At 42.9% G+C, this 25,008-nt stretch overlaps 1 protein-coding gene across 8 annotated transcripts in view; it reads left to right on the plus strand.

The window, feature by feature from the left end:
- FOXP1 (forkhead box P1) overlaps window positions 1-25,008 on the plus strand; it is a 390,881-nt gene that overhangs the window by 115,411 nt on the left and 250,462 nt on the right. For 2 of the 8 annotated variants that reach the window (XM_075095655.1, XM_075095666.1), the window contains exons 3-4: window positions 11,464-11,533; window positions 11,851-11,963. The exons of 2 other annotated variants lie outside the window; for them this stretch is intronic. The gene's annotated coding sequence lies outside the window, so the exon portion shown is untranslated. Of the gene's footprint in view, window positions 1-11,463; window positions 11,534-11,850; window positions 11,964-12,266; window positions 12,486-25,008 lie in introns of those variants that run through there. 4 more of the 8 variants (XM_075095663.1, XM_075095653.1, XM_075095656.1 and 1 more) reach the window with 3 other exon arrangements.

Below are 25,008 nucleotides of genomic sequence, written 5' to 3' on the forward strand. Positions count from 1 at the left end.
AATTACAAGGATATCGCAACAGAAAAATGAGTTTTGAAGGTGTCTTACCATATCTAATGGGAATTTCAGTTTGGGATTTTCTCATTTCTTTCATTTGTTCCTTTTGTAAAACATGAAGATACTTTCTAGGTAAATTAATCCCTTCAAAGGAGCAAAATAACTTCCTTTTCGGAAAGGGTTATTAGAGACTTATTCTTTATAATCTTAAATACCACTTGTGTTAGGCTGAACAATGCATGAAAAAATTACAGTGGTTTAAAAAAAAACAGGAAAAAAAAAAAAAAGAAAAAGGGGGGGAAGAATGATTACCAACCTAAGCTGAGTATATTACAATTATGCGATCATGGAAAAGTGAGCTTTCTACTGGGAAAAACATGATCTAGATTCCCATGAAATTTCTAAGTTTAAGTATTTTTGTAAATTAGGTTGTTCCTAGTTAAACAGGTGGCTTTAAAGGCTGGTTTCACTGTTGTTTTAATCATAGTTTAGTTACCATGGAGAAATATGCAAGTTAGCATTTATACACAGAAGTGAAATTTATGCTGCATAGATAATAGCCTAAATTTAGCGTGACTTAAGTTTACCACTTCCTTAAGAAAAAAGATATACATGTTTTATTATTATACTATCACGCTATCAAGAAGTTAATTTCTTTAAATTATCTTAAGATGTAAAAGTCAATTTTTTTTTCCTTTTTTGTCCTGAAATGAATGGTGTTGCTGTTTTCTCATTTTTCGAGCTCTAGATGGAATTCAATTTTTTTCTTCCCATTTTTTGGTTGATTTCTCAATTTTTAGTTTTAGATTAGTTCAGTGCGTGGCGTAGAGCCGGTTTTAATTGCGCAATTGGCGCGCTGCGCTTCAGCGAGGGACTTTGGGGAGGGAAATCTTTGTTGTACAATTTATTGAGGCATTTCAGCTGTTTGACCCAGAGTTTATCAGAATGGAGATTTCTGCTACTGAACTGAAACAATACTGGGAGAGGGAAGAAAGTGGCGAGAAATCATAACATTGTGTCTCAGAGAATAAACCGTGTCCTGGCTTAGCTGAGCCTCGTGAGCAAGCGGAGATGCCGAGTGTCTTTGGCTGACCCGGAGAGCTTTTTCCTCTCACCCAGCCGCCCTTCCTAATTCAACATTTATTTTTTTGCCCTGTGTTTTTTAAGTTGAACAGTCCTGTCTGTAGGACCTCGCGGCAGAGCTAAGTTTTCAAGGACAAATGTAGTAAGAGTAGCGTGATCCAACAGGAGGTCCCCCAGCACACCGAGTGCAGCAGATCCCTTTCAACACCAGCTGTTCTCACAGATATAGATTGCTGCAGTGAAATTTTCTTAATATAATTCAGGAAGCTCTAGAGAATTCTCCAAAACAACTGTGCCAACAAGGAAAATGTTGAATTTTTCATCAGCTGCCCAACGCTGAGAGTTAGTGGGCAATCCGTTCATTCATGACCAGATGTTCAGTGTAGTAACGCTCTGCAGTTAACTTGAACCTTGTGGCCTGTTTACTGTCGGTTGCAAGGACATTGGCAGCAGCCCGGCGCTGGAGGGTTGTGGCCTGAGAAGGTGCGAGATCCGCCTGTGTGTCTGTGGCTGCTTGGTTTTCCACCAGCGACCAGAGAAGGTAGGGAGCGATGGAGGAGGGAGACAATGCAACATCAATCATCGCAGGGGCCTGGCGAGAAGCATCTTTTATTTTGCAGCTCTGTTATCGGAGAAGAGCTGACAAATTTTTATCTTTCCTTCTTCAAAAGGAAAAACTAGCTTTTTCTTTCCGTGCGCGGGGGTCTAATGCTTAATGTTGTGTGTTGTAACTTCTTTTTTTTTTATTTTTACCCTTTTTTTTGGTGGCAAAATTATAGGAAGGCAGGTGACTGCTAACTTCGTGCAGCTGCATGTGTGCATTGAGGTGGGTAAGGTCACGGTGGTGGTAATTCCACGTCAGCCTTGTCCTGAGCTCAGCTGAAGCGTGAGAGTTGACTCCTGAGTAGACTCGTCCATTCGCTCAAGCTCATGGTTTCTTTCATAAAGATGCGTTTGTGCCTTATGCCATTTCAGAGTGTTGTGTTAGGCACTAGTACACAGAAAAAAATAGTATTGAGTAGGAGTTCTGGAATAAACAGTGTGATTTTCTACTTTGAAAAGGATTCTTCCTTTAAATGATTAGCTGTGTTTGATTCTGGGTATGCCAGCTGGCTAGAAGAGGGAAGGCAGGATTTGATAATGTTTAGTTTTTTCTTAGATGTTACAAGAATCTTAATTCCTTCCTTCATTGTATTTCAAAATAATATAGCTATTGATTTCAAAGTGGAATCGTCGATGAAACTGCTATTATCTTATGCTGTCACAATAGCCGCACTTTCTCAGGTTTCTTTTATGAGCAAGGGGAAAAATCCCTTTTCTGTAAATGCAGTAGTTCAGGCTTTTAACTTTCAGGCATACTCTCGAGGAAGAAAAATCTCATATACATATTTTTGAAAATGATAGCACTTCTAATATTGTGTGCAGCAGGCAGACCAGATGGGGATGCCGCTACCTGCACTTACTCTGAAGAAACAGTTGTTTCCCAGCTCTGCACAGGCGCTCGTGTGAGCAAAAGCACACCCGTCTTGCGTAACAGTAGCGTGACCGTCACCGGCCATGGTAGGACACCCATCTAACTGTCATCTTCGTTAGAGCTGAGCCCTCCCAGTAATTGTGTTTGCTTTGGCACAGCTTTCTGGCTCTAATTTGTCAAGTTGCAGCGAAACCCTCCCTTTGCATTTCCTGCTCGGGGAGAGGAACCTTGTTGCATATTGTGTTCAGCCCTGGAAATTCATCTTTATTGTGCTTATGAAGTTGAGCTTGACCTGTCCTCTGAAAGGGCAGGGGAAAGTCTTGCAAACAAGCCCCTGGGCTTGTCCACTTAGAAACAGTAACAAGAAAATACCCTGAACTAGAGGATTAAAGCGAGGGTAAATAAAAGTTCGTTTCTCTCTCTCTCTATTTTTTTTTTTTAAAGGAAGGATGGCAGAATAACAGTCTTGTTTCCATTGATGATAACTTGCTGATAGAAAAATGAGAACAAGTTTACAGTAGCTTTGACATTAGTTACCTTTATTCAGCATGCTCCAGCTGCATTGAGCCCTCAGGAAGCCTTCGCCATGCACAGTTTGTTCTTGGGTGTGAAAGCAAACAGTATTTGAGTTGGCAGTAACTTCCCTTTTAGAGAAGTTTGCTGCCTCGGCAAGAAACCGCAGCGTGAGCTTTCTGCTGTTGAATGTTTCCACTGGCAGGATGGCCTTTTTCCACATTTCCTTGGTTTAAGGAAACAGATTTTGAACTTTTTTTAAAGACAAAATGCCAACATTTAACAGCTGGAGTTAGCATATAATTTATGGTTTTCACTTTTATGCTCTTTCAGATGTATAAAAATTAAAAATCCACAATTATTCTCAAGTTATGCGAGTTACTGCAAAAGAGTGATTAAAAAGTCGAACCTCTGTTACAAGGATTTCAAGAAAGGCATTGTTACCTAAACAGTTATTCTTAATTACTCTCTTTAATGACTTTTAATTGTTATAATTTACTTATGTTATCCCACTTACCATATAGGTAATATTTAAGGAAGTCCTTTGTTTTTCCCCCTTTGATTAACAAGGAGGAGTCTGTGCAGCTGAAGTGCTTTATACACACACACACACACACACACACACACACATATATATTTTTAATTATGCTTGCATGTGAGCTTGTTAATCTTCCCTCTCGTGTGCGAGCCTTCCCACTGCGGCAGCTCCTTTTGGAATATCGATGCAGGTACAGCAGACAGAGGCTTCAAAGCTGCACCTTGCCAAGTTGCTACTCGCTAGCAAGAAGGGCTCTTGAATCTGGCAATAAAGATATCCAGATGCTGAACGGACCCGGATTCACCTCCGTTTGCTCCCTTTTGAGATGGCCTCTTTTCTTCTGAGCTGAAATTCAGTGTATATTGCTCAAACTTTTTAAAATGCCTCGTATTGGGTAGAAATTTCAGATCCCAACCTCAGCAGCTAGAATTAGAAACAGATCAGATGCAGGAAATTAATGCAGTCAGCCAATAAATTATGGAGCAACAGTCGCCATAAGTACTGTGGTATTTGCGTGCTGTCAGTTTGGGGCTACTCATTGTGTTTTGCTGCACATTGCTCGGCTAACATCTGTATAAACACGGAGAATACAGCACAGATCTTTAAAAAGCTAATCAGCCCAAAGGAGGCTTCGCTGAAGGAGTTTCCCTGGTTTTGCAAGCTAGAAAGGAGGGGAGGGGGGAAGGAGAGGGGGAAATGAGAAAGTAAATATATTATGTACAATGCTGTTCATATTAAAATCACTTAATTTGTATTTTAGATTTAGGGGCAAAAATATGTTGTAATGATGAACAGCAGCATTTGAGAAATGTATATTTTTTATTTTCAGAGACAGTAGCCGTTTGTCATTTTTATCTGTGCTAGTTGTAGACTTGATTGGATTTATTATGTATGCTGCATGTTTATGGCGTTTTTATTGTACGCTGTTAATTTGTTGTAACTGCTGCCACTTTCTTGCCAAGGACCCCTTGAAAGCAAGTATGTGTCAACAGTTACCTTCCAGTTTAATAAACTTAATGCTACTTCTCTTAAGTTTGGTAGAGGCCATGGTTGTGCCGTGTTCACGGTGAGCTTTTTAACTCTGTTGTGGCTGAAGAAAGTTGATGCAACTCAGGCACGGTCCTGCAGCACGTGTGTTTGAAGCTAAAACACCGTCTCTTATTATCTTTATGTTTTAAAACAATGAAGCGACTGTGGCCTGCAGTTACAGTCACTGTAGTGTATGGCAAAGGGAGAGAAGGGAAAAAAGATCTCAAGGTTGTTTTAAGTAAGCAGCTCAGTCTGCTTTTAAAATCAAATATAAAATGGCTGGTAAATATGATGCTAATGGTGGAAAAATAAGAAGATACCTTTTTTATATTTTTCAAACCCAGAAACATGGATAAATTATCCAAACAGGATTAGAGTGTAGTTATTGGTAATAAAACAACATATTTATATGATGCGGATTAAGCAAGATGAGACTTCATTTTCCCTGAAAGGTACAAAGACAAAAATAATCCCGAGGAAAAAAATAATCTGCTCTGGATATATGTTTAAGGCACAACTGGAGGTAGAATTGAAACAGTGGATTAAAGGTGCTTTGTGGTACAATAATGGGTAAAGTTGATATATTTCACTTTCATTCTCTTTAATTTATTTGAGTTTATTATTGCCTGCTGATGAATCTCACTGATGATGCCTATTCTGTGAGGTCAGCTGTGTTATTAACTTTCTTGATAACGAGGTGGAAACATGCTCTGGAGAAGGAGCATGGGTTCTCCAAAGGAAAGGAAACTGCTACATGGTTTTTTTTGTGTGGTAGCCATGGGGGTGTGGTTCTCAAGCCTATGATACAGGGCGACAGGTGATGTGTACCCCTCAAGGAGGGGTGCTCTTGGTGAGGCAGGGGGTATGTCTCGCCACGAGGGCGCTTGCTGTTGAGCATTGTGATTTGGTGGGACCAGGTGAATTGGCTGAATTTCAGTGTCCATAAAAGCCATCATGAACCAGAATGTCACGCTGGAAGGCGGTGCAGTCTGTGTGTACGGCTGCAATGTCTCTTCAAACCTGCAGATTGTATCTTGTCCTGCAAGAGCCCTAAATCCTCCTCTCCTGGAAAGGTCATGCAAGTTTTGCTTTTGGCATTGATGAAACTTGCCTGTTTTCACTCTTCATGTCTAAAGACTGGTACGCTCAACAGTGCCATACAAGGCAAACTGAGATTTTGTTTGACTCGTTTCGTTTGTGGTACGAACTGGGTTTTGTTAGCTCTGCCCACGTTTTGTCTTGGCGTTACTGTATTCACCTCCCGTTCCACCTTGCCGATCACCGTGTGCGTATTTCACATTGTAATGGTTGCCCATATGCGTACTTGGAAATAGCACCTGCTTTTTCCAGAGTCACAGCACTACCAAGGGAGATACCTGATTTGTAGCCCTGGTTACATTAAAAGCTGATATAATGCTGATAGGCCATATAGCATGGATTCAGAAAGAGGAAAACCCCCTCACTGATTTTTATATCCATTAAAAGTAGCCCATATTGCCGATATGTGCATTTGCACTAGCATGTGCGTGTCCATGCACACGTGCCCTCTGCCGTACTTTGACTAAGTTTTCTGCACTCATATACGAAGGGTGCCGTTTCACCTGTGACCAATGTAGAAAATGGACTTTTTTTCTCCTTTCTTGCATTTTTTTTACCGTTTCCTTTAGCAGTAGTTGCAGTTCTGATCATTATAGGCACTCTTCTTGGGCACTGTTTGATAAAAGATGTGTTCTGCATTTTTAGTATGGGCAGAGATACTTTGGTGTGCTGTGATGAACCGGCGTGCTAACAGAAACACAGTTCCTTGACTAAACACATTACAAGAAATAGTTTATCTGAAGAGGGGATGTTCCTGGTGGGATGAGAGGACCTGAATCTGCTCAGCTTTAAAACATTGGGCTGTAATGTCTCTCTCTCTGCCCTGGTATGTACAGCAAAGTTAGGGCCTGACTTTGTACTTCCCTGGTTTGTATTGCAGTAGAAAAAAATACTTGTACAGCTCTGTGATTGCTTCCCCAATTAAGCTGTATTTTATGTGTAGGTGACTTGTTGCATACCTGGCTTTTTCCGTATTTTATTCCATGATTTGTGTTGGCAGGAGCATACCTTTTGAGTCTTTAGAAATGTCAGGTTGTATAGGGGCAGGGCTGGAGCCCATCCTATGGAGGGAATTAAGGCACCCCCTTGCGCTTGGTGAGCTGGTGGTCAAGCCCACGTGGTTGAAAATGGCTCTTTGCTCTTGGGTTTGTTGTGTGAATCCATGATGGGCTGATCCCTCCTCCTGAGCTCCGTCTGGGCATTTGCGGCAGGATCCCCGTGCCTTGGCGGCATGGGTGCCCGCTCATGGCCAGCATCTCTCTTGCCCGGTGACAGACCCTACCAGGAGCTAATTCTCTGCTTCGTGAGATGTTACCCCACCGAACCCAACCCAGGACAGATAAACTGAGAAAATAGGTCTCATGTAAAACATACAACTAGCAAACATTGTTTGTTTAGTGCTTCCCCACCCTCGTGTTTAATTGTATAAATTAAATGTCGCGTCAGTCTGCCTGAGGTGTTGGCATCCTATTCAAATTTCAATTACCACCATTAAAGTATATTTACGCAGCGCACGAATATAGGGAGAACGTATTTATAGCAATCTTTTATTGCTAGTTACGTCCTAGAAAAATAACAGTGAAGTGCTGAATAGCTAAGTTTAAGCAAGTTTTAAGTTGAAGGAAAATTTCTTTTCTCAGGCGGTACAAGTCCTAGGCGGAACGAAACAGCAATGAATTGTATCACCGCTCAGCTCATGTCTGTGAGACTGTACAGCAGTAATAATATATTGTTACTGGAACGACCTAAATAATTAATTGTAAGAAAACAACGTAGTTAAGCCTCAGGAGGGGAGCAAAGGGGAGAGGTGCAAGACTGAATTTTCTTGCTAACTGAAAACACCATTTGCAATGATTTAGCAAAACTCTCTTTAGCTACTGGTAGGAAGAATATAATTGAACAGAAGCTGAAATTATACTTCTGAAAGAATAAGCTTTTCTGTATATCAAACATTTCATACAGTAAAACAATGCTATACCTGACGAATAATTAAAGCACTGAAAAAAAAAAATTCTTCATGTATAACTTAATTATATGTGTGAAGCATTTTCACCCTTACGAAACACTGTGAGGAATGACTTTTGTTTTCATCTCTATTCATTATAAGAGAGGCTCTTTCTGTAAAATACAAAGTGTTGTGGAGCGCCACGGACTTCTCAGTTGCTTTCCAGGATTGTCCTACATGATCCTTAAGGTGTTGGTGATAGATTCAAGTGTGGTGGTGGGTGGTGGTTTTTTTGTTTTTTTTGGACTAAAGCAATGAGTGAAAATATTTAAGAGAAGAGTGCAAATGGTAGTGCTGCTTCCGTGTGTATAGAAGACAGGGTTTGTGAGAGAGAGGACTAAAAGATTTCAGTATCTCATATAATGAGAAAATAGCATTTATTTTTAGATTTATGTGAGTGTACATGAACTTTCAGATAAAATTGCAGCTGCTCCAAAGTATTTTTCCTTACTCTCCTACATGAACGTCTTTTAATTAAGTTTTTCTAAGTCTTGCTAAGATAGAAACTTTTCTAACTCGTCTCTTTAAGCTACGTTGGTCCCACCGTCCAATGAGCTCACGATGTTCTTGAGGCTCTTGCACCAGCAGTGCAAGCGCATCTGGACCAGAGGCAGGTGTCGACATTGCCTCCAGCAGCTAGGATTTGAGATTACTGTAAGTCACCAGTATGTCCATGTTGGGGAGTTGTGGGGAGCTCAGATTCACCGGCGTGGTGGACTTATGGGTGTCCTGCTGTTACTGGGTGTTTCTTTCTCTCGTAGCAGGAGCGTGGGCTGGGAAGGATCCCAGCCCATCGTTGGGCTCCTGCATCCAGTGCTGCTGCACCTGGATGGCTTCCCCTGTCTGAGTAAGAGGTCGGCAGCTGCTCTGCTCAAGCAAGAGCCAAGACTTGTCAGCCTGTTGAATCATTCAAATGTGTATCCCTCACAGAAAGTACTCTTTTTCTTCCCTTATTTTCCCCCTTGCCCCATTTCAGTGAAATTTCGGGTTTTGTTTCTCACCTCCACATAATAAAATCAAAACTATTAGTAATAGAAGAACCTGTAGAAAGCAAAGGTTTTTCTCCCATTTGCCACTTCATGCCTGGGTATGAAAGGAGCCAGGATCGTGTTTCTCCTGGCAGGTGCCTCGCTGGGGTCCTGGGTGCGGGGAGTGAGGAAGGAGGGGGGTGTACAAGGGTGAGGGGGGACACCCTCGGTGTGGCTTGGTCATGCTGATGAAACCCATAGTGTTGTCCATCAGTTTGTTGGGCAGGGAGGTGTGTTTGTGTCTCTAGCTGCACCTCGGAGCTGGGTAATGAGCCCCGCTGGTGCCCCACCGTGGCATCCAAGGATGCCCTAAACAAGTACTCTCTTGTGAAACGGGTAAGGAAACTGCAGGACAAACATCCTTGTGGATTTTTTTTTTAGCCCATCTTCTCACAAGCACGTATGTCCCAATGTGAGTCTTGTCCTCTGCAGCAGAGGAATGAGCACTATGAAGTGGGTTGCATCTGGTAAGAAGAAATAGGTTAACGTTCTCTTAAGGGTTTCTTTGGGGCCGCCTTCCTCTGAAAGTACTTCTCTAAATTTCTTTGAATTAAGGGTGGGAGGAGTTTTGTTTAGCTTTGATACTCCTTGGTACTTATCGTGCAAGCCTTCATCTTTGAGAGGATTTAAGAGTTTTTCTGGTGTGTGTGTAGTGGTTACTGCAATGGAAATACCTGTAGTACAGAGGCAGAGCTACTTAAAAATACCTTCAGCCAGCAGGTCCTTGCTGCATTTCCGAGGGTTCCTTTGGCAATGAAGATGATTTCAGAAAAGTTCCTGGGTTTTCTTGTTAAAAGGTTACTGAGAATACAGTCCATAAGCATAAGGATAGGGAATTCTTAAATATGGCATTACAGATTGGATACCTTTGTTTCTAAATCACTTGGGTTTGGTATGTGGATGGTTGTGGTGTTTTCTTACTTGCTTTACTTACTTACTCTTTCTTATAATAGACTCTCTGTAGAAATATTGTATTCAGGATTTTTTCAAACCATAAACTGTTTAGGACATTCTAATGAGCTGTAAGCAGGTATTAAATCCTCCTGCTCGATAACTCTGGGAAGGTCTTGTTATAAACACTGAAAGTTTTGGGTTTGGTTTTTGAGCATTTCGGTCAAGAACGCTTTTTTTTTTCCACAGGTCCAAGAACATGGTCTGAATGTATTCTGTACTTAAGAATATTTTACTTATTTAGCACTAATAATATTTACTATCTTTACTCTGTTCCTGTTACTTTGTATTTAGCTTTGCACATGGGTCTTTGCCTTCTCCTTTACGTCATTGCATGCTTGGATGGCTTCATCTAGAGACAAAGTCACCAGAGCATTTAAAGTGATTGAAAAATTTTGAGCATCTTCTCAGTGATGCTGCTGGTTTTCATTTTCCAAGAGCAGTGCAACCCTTCATTCCAGGTTGATATACCTGACACATTGGAGGGGAATTTCTGAAAAGAAAGGAGTTTTCAGGGACATTTTATTCTTGAGTGGTAAGCAAACATTGACATCAAAGTCTCAGGTGTTTCTAGCTGAGGTGTTAAAGATGTCTGCAAAGTTCTGTGCTGCTTCTGGAAGATGCTGCTCATTTTCTTTTATTACTTTTTAGAGTTCTCTGGTCCTGCTAGAGAATGTCTGTTGGGGCAGGAGTGTAGTTGAAGCTGAAGGTCAGTCCAGATACTTTCTAGATGAATACGCAGAGGTGGGAGTTTTCTATCCCGCTCCTTGTTTTTTTTATGAGCAGAACAGTTTGCTAAGCAGGCACATGTTTTAATGATAGCAAACTAAATTTACACATTGTACAGTGGTATTTTGCTACATTAATTACCTTGTCAAATGTAATAGGTAATTACCACATCAAATCACCTTCATATGTTACACAGAGGCATAACTCGCTAAATTATTTAAAAAAACAAACAAACAAAATCCCAGAAGCCCAGGGGCAACATCACCACAAACCTGTCTCTTCTAAAATAAAACACTTTTGTATGTGAAGGCAGGAGCTTCGCTAACTTCAGCCAGCGTCTGCTTCGGGTTATGGCAGACTCCTCCGTTCGTACAGTGTGATGTTAGTCCTGGGGCTGGTCGCCAGGTATCCTGGTGCCCTCTGCCGTGGGGCTGTAGCCTGCCCACTGTCTTGGGGAAAACTAAGCAGCAGAGGAGTTTTGTCAGGCAGGGGAGACCCTCTTGTATAACTTCTGATCCTCTTGGGGAATGGGTATTCTGACTCTTCCTTTAAATGTGTTTGGTGTCTTTTGTCTGGTGGTGACTGAAGAAGGATGAGAAGAGGTGGCAAGTGGAGGTGATGCCTTTTGAAGAGGTATCAAGATGAGTCTTCTACCAATCTCTCTTTCTCTGACACCCTTAACACATACATACTCTTTAGTCCTTTTTTCCCCAAGGCATCTCTGTGGGATTTCGCAGGACCAGTAATCACCAGTTCCTTTCTTTACAGCTTGCTTGTTCAGATAAAGCAAACCTTTCTGCTCTTTTATCTAGTTGCCATCTTGCAGTTGTACTTTGTCTCCTTCACCAGGCTGTGATCCGGCAGTCGGTGCCTGGAAGGACGAGCAGAGGGTTGTGAGTGATTGCTGATTGTTCGGATCAGTGCAGTGAAACCATTACTTACTTTATTTTACTCAGCCTGAAGCTAGTCTTTTTAGTGAATTCATACATAGAGTTTTTTTTTTTCTTTTTTTGCCCAGTCTAGGCCACGCTGGAAGGAGCGCTTCTTCCATGTGACCAACCGTGGTATGAGAGAAGGAAGAAAAAATAGTAAGCTTTGGTTATTCTTTCTTATCAATAGTTAGCGAAATGGTATTTCTGATAAAACTCTGCAATAAATTTGTGAAACTATTTTAGTGCTTTATGTGCACAGAGTGTGTGCCATAGAGAGGTACCCACAGGGACCAGAAGCTGAGTGATGCAAGTCCTTGTATCTTCATGCCATAGCAGAAGAGGGGGGGGGAAGAGGGGAAAGGCTGCTTTAAAATGCACTTGTGAGTGAGTAGAGAGACATGGAGGGTTGAACTAGTGGGGGCTGAGAGGACCTTTCCCAAACCACGTATTTACTTCAATCCTGGTTAATTAAGGTCCTGACAGCGCTTTTACCAACCTATACAACTTCACCGGTTTTAAAGACCTGAATAAGTCCCAGTCTGTTCCTGTGTGTTTCATCAAGTTCAGTTAGCGGCTGGCTTTGCAGGTAAGTTACAATGCTTAAGATCCTCCTCCCTTTGCCTTCTTTGACACCTAAGGAGGGTCTTTAAGGTGGGTTGGTGGGGCGAGCTGGTCGCAGAGAGCCCATGGCCCAAGGAGCTGTGTTGTGGTGAACCAGCCATCTCGTGTGGAAACCTTGCCAGAGCACGAGGATCCGGGAGGTTTGTGATCCAACGCCATCCCAAGAGCCGCTCCTTGTCCTGACAGAGGGCGAGCCTCTCCTCTGTTTGTGCCCTCGTAGGGAACGGCATCCTTCGTGCCTCACCTACCTCTGAGTCATCTTCAGAGGCAGAGAGATGGCAGGGATAGGAGGGGACTTTCTCGCCGGTGCTCCTGGCCGCCCAGGCTGGCCTGGCACCCTCACCGCAGCTTCTCTCTAGCCTCGGGGCAGACCCCCGCCATCTGCAGTGGGACCCGTCGAGATTGCAGGGCTGCTGCCATCTTCCAGCTGCAAACCCGGCGGGGGCAGGCGGCAGGAGGGCTCCTGCCTCCTTTTCTGAAGTTGTGGGTGAGATTTACTTTTTTTTTTTTTTAATTCTTTGGTGGTTGCTGCTTCCTCTTGCCCAAGATTTCTTAGCCAGCGCTCAGGGAGAACTTGCCTTAAACGGGAAGTGTAACCGAATCCATTGCAAATTAGCAGTTAAACTGACAGAAGGACGTTGGAGTTTTTAGTTGTTGCGTTTTAAAGTTGGCCAAGTCATGCTGTGGATATAAAAGGATTGTTCTTCACACTCCGGCATGCTGGGCGAGGAGGCTACTGCAGCGTGGCCGCACAACGTGGCTGAACGTGGCATAATCGGGTTTGAAATAAACTTGATGACTCTTCTCCTCCTCTATCTGAATTAATACTGAGGGTTTATGAGAACAGAGTGCAAAATGCATCGTGTCTTCATTTTTCCAACAGCTGGCATATAGAGATGCTGTTGTTTAGGGAAGGCCACTCACCAATCCATGCCCAGCCATGTGGAAAATGTTAGTGGTGCCGTATCTTGGATACAGTACCTCTATTTTCCAAAGAGATGAACACTGTTAAGTGTATCTTTCTGTGGGAACTGAGCCTCCGTTTATGATTCTGGGATCTCTTTTTATTTTTTTTCTTTTCTTCTTTCCTGCTGGGTGCTGACTGAGGTATTTCTGGGGTAGGTGCCAGGGTTGTTCTCTCACTAATGATTCATGTGCCCTTCGCATGTTGCGCTGCAAAATGACATGTAACAGCGTGTACCCAGTATTTATGTTACATTGGTTTGGCTCTCCAAACATGTACTTTCGCTTTCATCTCGGAAGTTGTGCCACTCTGTAATAGATCTGTGGTGCTGCAGTTGGTAAAAGTTACTCAAAGATTAATTTCTGGAATATCTGGGGCCACGCGCGAGGTGCCCCGTGCTCTGTTGCGTCATGGTTTCTAAAGGTAGCACGTGCTGCTGGGGGACCTGCAGCGCTTTGCGAAGGGGCCCCGGCGCCGGGCAGGGGGACACTGGGGTGCTTGGCTCTGGGTGGGATGGGCACGACCTGCTGCTCTCCGATGCTGCGCAGTAGCCCCTTTGCCATTGCTGCCCCCCAGCCCAGCAGAAAAAGGGGTGATGAACCGTACCACCGCGAGAACTGTAGGCATCGGACTCTGCGTAAATGAAACCCCTCCTAAATACAGATAGTTATCTGTGCGAGTCAGCGATACGCACGCCGATGAGCAGCCAGGAGGGCGAAGGCAGGGGGAGGAGGTAGAGCCCCGGCCCCATGCGGAGGGGCTGGGGTTCAGCCCTGAGCCTGCTCGGGTCTGTGCTGCGGGATCCCCCCAACCGTAGCTCACCAATACGCTCCTAATATAGTTGCGGGTTTTCCAGCGCAGATACAGCGTACAAGGGGAGACCACTGATTGAATTCCTGTAGACCACTAGAGAGCCATTAACTGGTAATGGCTTTCAAACTGTCCTGGGGTGGTAGTGGAGCGCGTGTCTCCTTCACCTTTGTGTACAACACTTTCGAGTTTATTACGTTTTTCTAAATGACTCAGTAGCATGTGCTAGGCTTTGGGTGGCCCACTTGAAATGCTCTTAGAAGGGTTTGCTTTTCAGAAAGAGCTAAGTGTTATCCTTAGAAATTCAGGCTCTTCTACAGGGTAGTAACGCATCTTCAGTCCGTATGTTTAACATACGGCGTAGGCCGGTAAGTCCGTTGCCCTCTGTGGATTGCAATTCTGCATTGCTGTAGAGGCTTTTGAAAATTACAGAATTGTAAACACAATGTAGATACAAAGGTGAAGTACACCCTGTAGTCAGGATCTACAGGGTGTAGATCACCTAGGATCAGGACCTAAAGTGAGGAATAAATGTAGATTCCGGAAAACACCGTTCAACTTTTTTACTTTTTTTCCCCTGTTTCTATGTCCAGATCATCCAGCAATATGTAAAGTGCCCATGAGCTTTCAAAGTTCATACTGAGGAATCAGTTCTAACAATATAATCTAGAAAGAGCGGGCACTCTGGTACAAGTTTCTGTTCTAGAAAAAGTCATTTTTCCTAAGAGAAAGAAAAGAAAATACCTTCTGATCCACCCTTTGTCCACAGAATTTATGTCCTGACTGATGCAGACAGTAAAACCCCATGAAGATGTATATGTTGTTTAAGAAGTACTATTAAAAATTAATCCAATTTTCTATCCTTCTGGTGTAAATAAATGGCAAAAAAACCCAGCTTGAAACCAAAATGGCCACTTTCTGAGTTTTATGCAGAATAAAAGGCTGTTTATCCTTCTTGCTTTATTTTAAGCTGCGGTTTTACAATTCAAGAAACAAATTCTAATCAGCCACCGTATCAGACAAATGGGAGCTTTAGTGAGCGGTTCCTATCTTGGAAGGGAGCACTAAGATTCTCATTATAGAGCATGTCTGAATAATTAGTAAGACCACTCTGCACTTTTTTTTGGCAATAAGAAGAAACTTGCTTTTCAGGGCAGCGACAGGCTGACAGGAGCATCTAGCAGTTCGGTCATTAGCGTGTGCCTGCCATCAATGTCATGTTATGGTGTCAAATTAGTTAGTGCCCCCTCCGGACCCAAGCTGGACCTGCAAATTATCCTCCTACGTCCCAGGAAACAGTGTTGGCTAAACCTCAGATCAAATGGGAACAAATGATTAACATGGCTCATAAATTAACTAGTTTACAGGCTTATAACTTTTTACAAGTAGATAATAAAGACAGAAGTTTTAGGTCTGCGTTATGCCTAGTTCAAAGCTGTGATGCTTTGGGGTTTTTCTCCCTTTGGTTATTTCTTGTAGATAGGTTTGCTTTTCTCCTACGGGGGGGGGAAATTGTGTACAGCCGAGGAAATCATGTTTAGAAAATCTAGCGTCCTAAAGGAAGCAAATGTAAATCCACTGAAAACAATATAATTAAGTTTGTTATCTCATTGCCCGATAAGTCGCTGACAATAGTCTTTCTTCTTGTAGTGGCAGTTGTTCGTTAATGAGTTCACCAATTAAGTTTGAAAGATTACAGCCTTTGCCAAGAGGATTTATCTGTTAAAAGCATTATATTTTTTGTGAGACATTCTTACCATATTGTAAGCTTCTTTGTTAAAGAGGTATAAGACTACCTCTTAAACACATTAAATCCTATTATAGGCCCAAAAATAATTTTACAATCTGTTTACACATTAGCATCTACAAAACTGTAACAAATCTGTCCAGAGATGTCTGTTTTGAGAATAGGATGCTAACAGATAGTGCACTCTCTTGAAGCTGGATTGCCCTTGTGAAACGAGTGCTTTTTTGCTGCAGAATAATTGTTTTATAATGATTTATGACTATGCAAATAATATTCTTTTTATATCTCCCCCTTTTTAAATCTCTCCTCAGCTGAGTTTTTCAACCAATGCAGAAATAGTACAGAATTTTTAGTGTTCTTTTACAGCTTTTGAATCTAAAAAGAGTGAGTTTTGTGCTTTCTATATATTAAAGTCTCATTCACCCACATGCAAGGGGCTGCTACCTTTCTTTTGTACCTTCAAGGGGGTGAGTAAGCCTAGATATCAGAGATCAAATCAGCATTTTGGAAAGGGCCTAGCATGCAAAAACATGCAAAATATATCTATTCATAAGAAAACGACTGAAAATGCCAGAGGTTATGCTCAGTTTATCTGTCAGCAAATTTAACTTAAAGTAGGTGGTAGTCAATTTAGTAAATACTTTACTAATATTGTAACTATAAAGAATCATGAATGCAGCCTCAGCATCCTGACCCATGCACGTTTTAATGACTTTGCTAGGGAAACACGCGCTGTATTGCAGATTAGCAATAACGTTTAAACTGCAAGTAATTTCTGCAAGCAGGTTTGCTTGTACACAGTCATATTGAAAAAAGGAGAGAAAATTGCGCTCTTTAGTTAATCCTGGGAAAGAAAACTTTTTTTGTTGTTTGTTATCTATCCAGTGCGTTTGGGCAAATCCTGTTCTGAGTAACACTCGTGTAAATCTGTTAACTTTATCAGGGATAATACTGCGACATCAATTTTTCTGAAGTTTCGGTGTCTCTTTGCTGTGTCCTCCCCTTCGCCAGCCAGCGTGCTCATTTCAGTCTTTTATGTGCAACTGAAGAAAGGGGCAAGAGTGATTTCATACATCAGGGTTGCCTCAAAGTTCGTTAATCTGAATTCCCTGTTGCCCCATGCCTGCAGACCCACTCCTAGCACAAAGCCCTCTCCCCCCAGCCTCGCCGATGCCCCGGCGGATGCCCCAGCCTCCAGCAGTAGCTGCAGTGCAGCAGAGCAGTACAGGCAGAGCAGCAGCACCTTTTTTTGTTTGTTTGTTTTTAAGCTGGACATTTCTCTGCTATTTTGGCTTTCTCTGTGAAGTCGGGGCCCTAGGCAACACATTCCCCCTGGATGGTTTCCCAACCCCTCTTAGGAAACAGTGAGGCCGAGGCAAGGATATTTGCTAATACGATTAACCAAACGCATTCTTTGCATCCCTGGTTCAATCCTGCCTTAATGATTCTCATCACTTTCTTAAATACACAGTGCCTGCCGTGAGCTGATAGCTCATAGCTGAACAGTTAATAAATGTAATATATCCCCAAAGCATTGCACCAGATGCCCAGCAGCTCTAAACCAGTAGGGTCACCCCAGATCTGGTAGTGGGGGCTCTGGTCCACATCACCTTGGAAAACTTAAACCTCTGAGGTTCCAGAAGCAGAGTTAAAGTTGGGACTTTGTATTTAACCAGCCACCTTATTGTGGTTTAGATATTACAGCACTGGAAATAAGACCACCCACTACCTCACACATGCTGTGTATGCTGCTGCCCTGCACGTGGCATTTAGAGAAATAATGAAATGATACACTGTGGGATAGTGCTACTCGGTGCCTGTTTAACAAGACAAAATTACACACCCAGTTGTGGAAAAAAAAAGAAGTGTGAATATACTATGAATTGCTTAATTGTTCAGAAAAACATACGAGGTTTTGTCATGGCTTTGGCCATGGTCAGAATCAAGCTTATATGGTACTTCTCAAAAAATATAGTGCTTTCTTTTCTCCCCCCCTTAGTGCAATTGCTACTTGTGAGAATCATTCCTGGATGTTTCTGTACGTTTTTGCTAACTGGAGGTTGATCTGGAGCGCAGTGGGATTTTGCCCATTGCATCGGTGGCTGTTGTGTCCCAAGCAGCCCTCTTCACTCTGCAGTTTCTGAGGATGCTGCTGTAGTCCCTAATCAGATTTTCCCTTCAGTTCCCAAACCCCTTAACTTCTGTCTTTGCTCCCTTCCTTACCTTCACCCAACCACATAATTGCTTTTATTACTTTAACACACTAGTCTGTGAAACTGCTCCATTTTCTCAGTTATTGGGCTATTTTCCTTGTTCTTTTGCGATAGAAATCCTTAGAGATTGTGCCTTTTGCACAATAGCAGATTTATACTTAAGGAGACTGGCAGTCTTTGGAGAATGGGAAGTCTCATGTCTTTATCCTCAGCTGATGATACTGAAGAGAGGATTTCTAGTACCAGTAGGCTTGGATGTAGGCATGTAAAAATGATGCCAAAAGCCTATTTGATCTAAATATATGTATTCACAAGTGGGGGGGAAAAAGTGCTGATTCTGATATTGAGCACTGCAGTCTGCTTTGTGTTCTAACCTAAGTGTAGCAAGCTGGCTTAAATCATCAAATATTTTTGAACTCTGCATGGAGGCGGATGTTGCCTTACAGAGTGAAGGGAAAGCTGACATGTACTGGCATGCTCAGAGCAGGCTTTATAGCACAGAATAAGGCTCGCACCGTATTTAAATCACAACAGGACAAACCACCCAACCTTGCCTACCCTTGGGAGCGGGAAACACCCCTGGCACTTCCTTTTGGGGTGGGAAAGCTCCCTTCCAGATACATCCCAGGTACTGATAAGGAACTTGGAAGCTTTAGTTAAACTGAGTTAATCAGGTTTGTTTTCATTTTTATGGTACATGTTGATGTGTTTGCAGTGACACCCTCTATTTTTTTCTTTCCGTGCAGTTTAAAAAGAAAAACCAAGAAAACAATGTCCTGTTTGCAGTGAACAGGAGCTATAGGGTACAGCATGGAAAATGAGATAGAATGTCTATCTTGAGAAAAACATACAAATTTTGTGCTGTGATTTTTGATACTGAATGATCAGGTCCTGTTTTTAATAAAGCAAAATACATATATTATACAAGAATAAGTGTTATATTTATAAACACTCGTCTGACTCTACGAGCTCTTGTTCACCTTACAAAAAACTCTGTTCGTGCTGCAATAAAAATACATACATTTAATTCTTAAGCACTGAGTTTGTGCATTTCACTCTTAATTCACAAAGTAAGTTTGGCTTAACAGAAACCTGCGGTTCCTTTCAAGGCAGCTGCATGAATTTACATAGAAAATACAGACTGGCATGGGGATAAACTCCTTAAGCCTGGAAAGGAGTCTGCTCAGGGTGCCTATGCAGGGATACCTCGTTCAGAGATGTTACAGTGAGAGCTCTCTGTATTTTTCTGTGCTGTCTTTTTTGTTTTCTTGGACCAGTTTTAACTCTGCTTTTGGGAAGTTAAAGATGCAGCGAATGTGTCAGAAACGTCTCTGAGGGGAATGATGCTCTATCCAGCTTTGAGACTGCAGGCAGGCATGCCTCCTAGTTATGTAGTGGATAATTAATCCACTTGTTTGAAAATAGTATTTCTGTGTGAACATCCACAGGGAAGGGTTAAGGGAAATTCAGTAACGTTTCAGGTTTGACTTCCATGCTGGTGTGGGCTGGGGAGCCCAGTGCAGAAGGCTCTGTTTCTGCTGGTGTTGACGCGGCTCGTGCAGGTCAGGATTAGGGCTGGCTGGGACCCAGCTGCTATTTCAGGGGTAGGGTGAGGGAAAGGCGTGTTCTTGACTGAACCCTCTTCCCCCTGTGCTCTCCAGCTGTGTTTGGGCAGGGTGACAGCAAGGCTGCAGGTGGGCATAAAAAGGGTACTTTGTGCCAGGGGAAGCGGCGTGGTGTCCCCAGGCGGTGGGTGGGATCTGAGGTGGCCAAGAGGCCCCTGCCCAGCTCCTCTTGCTGACGGTTACGCATTTTCCAAAGGGCTGGTGGCAAACTTTTGGCTGCTGGCAAGCTGACGTGCTGCCTTTGCCACTAGCTCTGGTCTGACCACAGGCATGAAGAAAATGGAGGTCGGGGATGAGCCAACAGCTGGAGAAACCTTGGGTAATCCTTCTGTAACCAGGGGCAGGAGCGTGTGGCCCATGATTTGTGAATTCATCCGCTTTGAAAACATCCTGAATGTGACTGTGCCTATGTAAACGTGGGGATGTGCTTTCCAAGCCACTGAGTTAGCGTGACCTTTGATGGGCTCAACTGAATGAGTACCGAGATCACGAAGAAGCAAACCCTTTGCTAAATCAAATGTCTCAATTGAATAATCCTTCAGTGGGCATGTAGGTCTTGGACAGCCAGCAGCAAGGGAGCCTGTACCAAAAATTTTAGGCTAACTTACTTTGGGTTAACTGGTATGACAGAATGATGAATGCTGAGGTTTTGTGATGCAGCAGTTGCGTGAATGTTGAAATGTTAATTGTGTGGGCTCAGCTGCCTCGGGCTGGACTTGCTGTCCCTTGTATGCGGCTGCCCCAGCAGCTGCTGACCCAGGGATGGGAGCTTGGCAAAAGCAGCATGGCTGTCAGGGAAGAGCTGAAGTATGTGCTCAAGGCTGTGTTGCCCCCTGGTAAAAATGGTTTCTAGCTTTCTTTTCTGTTCTTCGCATGCTGACGTGCCCCTGGGCAATCTGTCGTTGTTCTTGTACTAGTTTGTTGGCACCACGCTCTGCATTCGCATGTGCAGTGTGAATGTGGAGGAGCAGGGTTACGTAGTCCCATGCGTTTTGACCCAAGAGCCTTGACTTTGCAGATGAACACGCAGGGCCGTGCAGTGGTGCTGGGAGCGAGAGCTTACATTCCCCATCTCTGCAGTGGGGATAGTGTTTTGAACAGAGGTCGGGCCAGCTGTGTAAGAGGCATGTGCAATTTAATAAGTCAGCTATATGGGGTAGTGTTACATGCACTTTTCTGTGGGCTACTGACTGTTCCCAGTTTTGAAAATCAAGTCCTGCGTAATCTGCCCAAAGAGATGGAAGGATGGAAGCAGACCTCGGGCCTCCTGATTTCTCTGCATTTGCTTCAACCACAAGATCATGTTTCCCACCAATTTCACGCATATGAATGCATGGGCTTGAACACACAAAATTGTAGACACAAATTTAGATACTGTCTTGAGGCACCTCTGGTCCTTTTTTCTATTGTTTCCCACATTTGGGGCCTTAGGGGAGGTATGACGAGATCTGATTAGCAGTAAGACTGTTAATTGTAAGTCCTAAATTAGAGCATCAGTGCAGAAGCATCACTTTCTGATTTGGATTAAAAAGCCCTTCGTCTCAACAAAGCAGTCAGTGCAGATGATAGCAGAGTACACTGAAATACGTTAGATCAAAGTGATGCATTTCATGTGCGATGCCAAAATGGCTAATGAATTCCTTTAGCCTAAAGATTTATTACCCACGACTTATGCTTTTGCAACTTAGTACCCAAAGCCACGAATTCATGTGTAAATTCACCTGCTATTTTATCTTTCTGTTCCACCAAGAGGCTGCCTGTATGAGGTATCTAACCTGAAATTTAGTCCAGCCTGGTGTGGTCCTTCCTTGAATTCCGAACTTGGTGGAAGTTCATCCTCTGGGGTGGAACTGGACTTGGGGGCTTCTATCCAGAGAGCTCGTAGTTCCCTGGCTGTGTCCAGTGCTGCCATCCCACATGTATTTGCAGAGGAGGCTAAAAGATAATGTCTCCCTCTCAGCTCCCCTCTCTTCTCCCCCTGCTGTGTCCTCCTTCAGCTGCTCTCCCACTTGGCTCCCTGCGTCAGGGACCTCTCCCAGAATACCTCTGGTTCATTTTTGCTTGTTGGAAGGTCTCTGTGTCCCCAGGATAATGGGGAGGGGTGAGGAGTATTGCACAGAGCTTGCTGAACAGCTTCTGGCTCTCTCTCCTGCTTCTGACAAGAGGCTTTGGGGGGGCTGCAGGCCCACGATACGCACTAAGCTGTGGGCAGGATGGTTTTTACTGCTTTTGTTGCTCCTGTGACAAGGTTAGATTGTGCATGAACAAATCCAGGCTTCTGGAAAATGTAAAAGCTGTAGATTTAAGGGCAGGAGATGTTGAAAGAATCCACCTGATTTGTCATGAAGCCATGAGATATATGAGGCCCATCTGAGAACTGAGTTATCGGGACTTCCTATGGTGTCCGAATTTCTTTGTGTCAGGGACTCACTAGCCAGTGTTATGGGTTTGTACGTAACACAGGTTTCCACAGTTGTCTTTGGTGGCAAATTGTCTAAAAATAGAGTAAGACGAGGCACCTAAGTCTACTGGGGTGGAAGTCTGATGCAGGTACATGAAGTGGCCTGGCTGTGTACAAAGACACAGGAACAACTATTTTTGCCTGTAGGGCTTGTTGGGCAGAAAATAACTCGGTCCTACCAAAGCTAGGACATCTGGTGCATGAAAGTGTGTAGTGTTTTGTAATGAATTGGAAATGGCATTACTGCAATATATATAATAACATGGAGATAGTGCAGTATGGTGTGAGGAACTTGTGTAGAATATATAAAATGTCATGGTTTTCATATACATTGTGGAAAAGAGAAAATAACTTCAAGTGTAAAGGATATGGAAATTCAGTGAATAAACATCAGTGCATTCGAGGATTTTTTCATGCAACAAGCTAGATTTATCTTTCACAGAAAAGAAATCTATAAACATCAATGACTGCAGTTACATGAGGAAGTCTGTGTGTGCAAGAAAAAAATCTACTTCTCAATAGATCTGCATTTCCTTAAATTTAAACAATTGAACATTAGAAGATCTAAGATCTGATTCATTTCTCATTTGTATCAGTTTCATCCAGGACACCTCCTGAGATTTGAAAAGAGCTGTGCTGTTTAACACCTGAGTAAGCGAAAACCAGGTTCATTTTCCTGTTTGAGATCAACAACGTTTCAACAGCTTGTTTCTTAACAGGCAAAATGAAGTAGAACTATCGAAACACTGGGTTCACTTTGGGCAATAATTCACCAGGGCTGTGCAACTTGTAAACGCATTGAGAAATTGCCCTTCCAGACCTGGCCGAGGCTGGGTTGGAAGTACGAAGGAAATCCAACATTTCTTGAAAAGCTAGGATTTCTTTTCTTTCTTTTTCAAGCAAAAAAGCTCTAGTGAAATGCAGGTGCAGCTCTAACTTACATCTAGGCAGTGAATGACTCAACGAAAGAACAGTATCTCCTAGTTCAGAAGCAGATGTGATGCTCTTACCTTTCCCGTTGCATGGGCGAAGACTGGGAAGTCTGGAAGTGCAAGACCACCTTCATGGAATATCACATATTCCAGTATTTTTGTTAGCGCATGTGTTCACAAACCACGTCCACATGGTATAATACCCCAGAGACACATAGCAGAACATGATGCAGTTTACTTCTAAGTCAGGCCTCTGTTGTATGGCCTAAAAGCTTTGTAAGAATTCAGCAGCAATATCAGGGAAAACCAATATAAGTGGTCCATTAATGAATAGGTCCTTGAGTGTCAGGAAGCAGACGTTGTTGGAAACTTGGGTAATATTACTGTTGGGTTTTATTAATTAAATATAGCTATTAATATGACCTTGGGTTTAAACACAATGACCTCTTTTGTGAGTATGATTAGCAGATGTTTACCATAATTCTTGACTCTGTGAAAAATGCTTGTTGCACCCAATAAAAACAACCATATTTACTTTGCTAAATCAAATATTTGGAACTTGGGTCTTACTTTATATATCATGGCTCCAGTGTCTTAGACTTTCCAAGTTTAAGGTTGAGAGCCCTTGGAGTAACATATGTGGTAGATCTGTGAGTACAATGACCTATTGTATTAGCGAGTGCTTCCCCTCCCCGCCCCCCAGCATTGTATCTTCTACAGTGAAACCAGTGTGCTCTACCAGCCTCTGGATTTTATTTTTACAGAAGTGCAGGGAGAATATTTTTGAATCCACAAGGCTTTCTATATTTTATCCGTTACTTGTGGGCAACTTCCTTTCCAGAAGAACTGCAGCAATGGAAGCAGGAAACACAATTCCAGTTCTTAAAATAAAGCTGGAAGTTATTTTCCTTTTCAATAGCATCTCACCTAATTTTAGACTCTAAAAAGTCTGCGTCCCGATAATTTTCCTTTACTCCTACCAAGTCCAGAATTTACAAGCAATAAGTCTCATTAACAACCCAGATCATTCGCCCCCCAAATTGCCACCTGCCGCCCTCAAACTGCAGCAGGTATTTGCTGTAGGAGCATTGTTTCCTAGCTGCTGGGGTCAGTTTTAGTAGCGGGTCTGCTGCCGGCCTGCCTGCAGTGCCGAAAGGAAATAGCAAGGGAACAAAACTATGCTTTTCTTGGGAAACCACTCCCTTTGGAATGGAGAGATATGGCGTGCCACTTTTATTTTGTTCCCCCTCCAAAGTAAGCAACAACATTGCAAGCATCAGGGCCAGCGAGAAAGGAATATTATTTAAAAGGCGTCATCTATCTAGACAGTGCGTTTCAGGAAAAGGAGTCTCCTGCTTCGTATTTTAAGGAGTGTAATAAAAATAGCAGTCGGCTTAAGAAAGGGGCTGATGGACCGGAGAAAGTGACAGCAGCAGCGCAGGGAAATAGTACTCCATTTATCTGAGCAAGCTAGCACGTTGCTAACGCTCCTCTCGGCAGCAGGTAACTATCAACTCAGAGACAATTTGTATCCCTGGTGTGGCAGGTTACTTACATGGTAACAAGTCTCTCCGATGTTATTGCAGATCATCATTAACTAGCTACTGCTGTTTGTTTGCCGTTACCTGCTAGATGATGTTCGTGAGTCATGTTGTAGCATTTATATTTCGTGCCCAGTTCAGGGACCTACTTATTGCTTCTGAAAAGACACTCAGGCTGGGATCGCTCCCCTTGCTTCATGTTACGTGGGGAAGAAAGTAAGGAAAAACAATTACTGGTTGCAGCTTCGCTCTTGCTTTTTAACATAAGCAAGAGGAAGGTTGCGTTGGATAAGTTTAACAGGCTGTGATGAGTAGCACCAGTGGGCATATGCAAAAGAAAGGGACAGAAGTAATAAGGAAGAAGGATGGGCTGCTCTTCTCGATCCTCAGATCTGATGTTGGCAGGGCTGTGGGTGTGTAAGGATCCAGATAAGGATTAACGGCTCTAGGTGGGATATCCTGCTTTCTGAAGATCTTTAATCAGTTGGGCTGGCGTCCTATAAGCACGTTTCTTACTTGATAATCTCTCTCGGCGTGTTTCGGTTTCCTTTTCCTTTGTTCAGTAATATTTGTAATTACTGTCCGTTTATTAAAACGTGAGATCCTTTTTGGCTCGCAGCCTGAAGGCTCTTTTTTATTTTCACACTTTTTTGAAGTTCTGTTTGGCTATTTTTTTTTCCCTCTAGCTTTTGTTTTCTTTCAGTAGCTTATTTCAGC

The sequence above is a fragment of the Phalacrocorax aristotelis genome, chromosome 6 (assembly GCF_949628215.1).
Source record: "Phalacrocorax aristotelis chromosome 6, bGulAri2.1, whole genome shotgun sequence".
Classification (NCBI taxonomy): domain Eukaryota; kingdom Metazoa; phylum Chordata; class Aves; order Suliformes; family Phalacrocoracidae; genus Phalacrocorax; species Phalacrocorax aristotelis.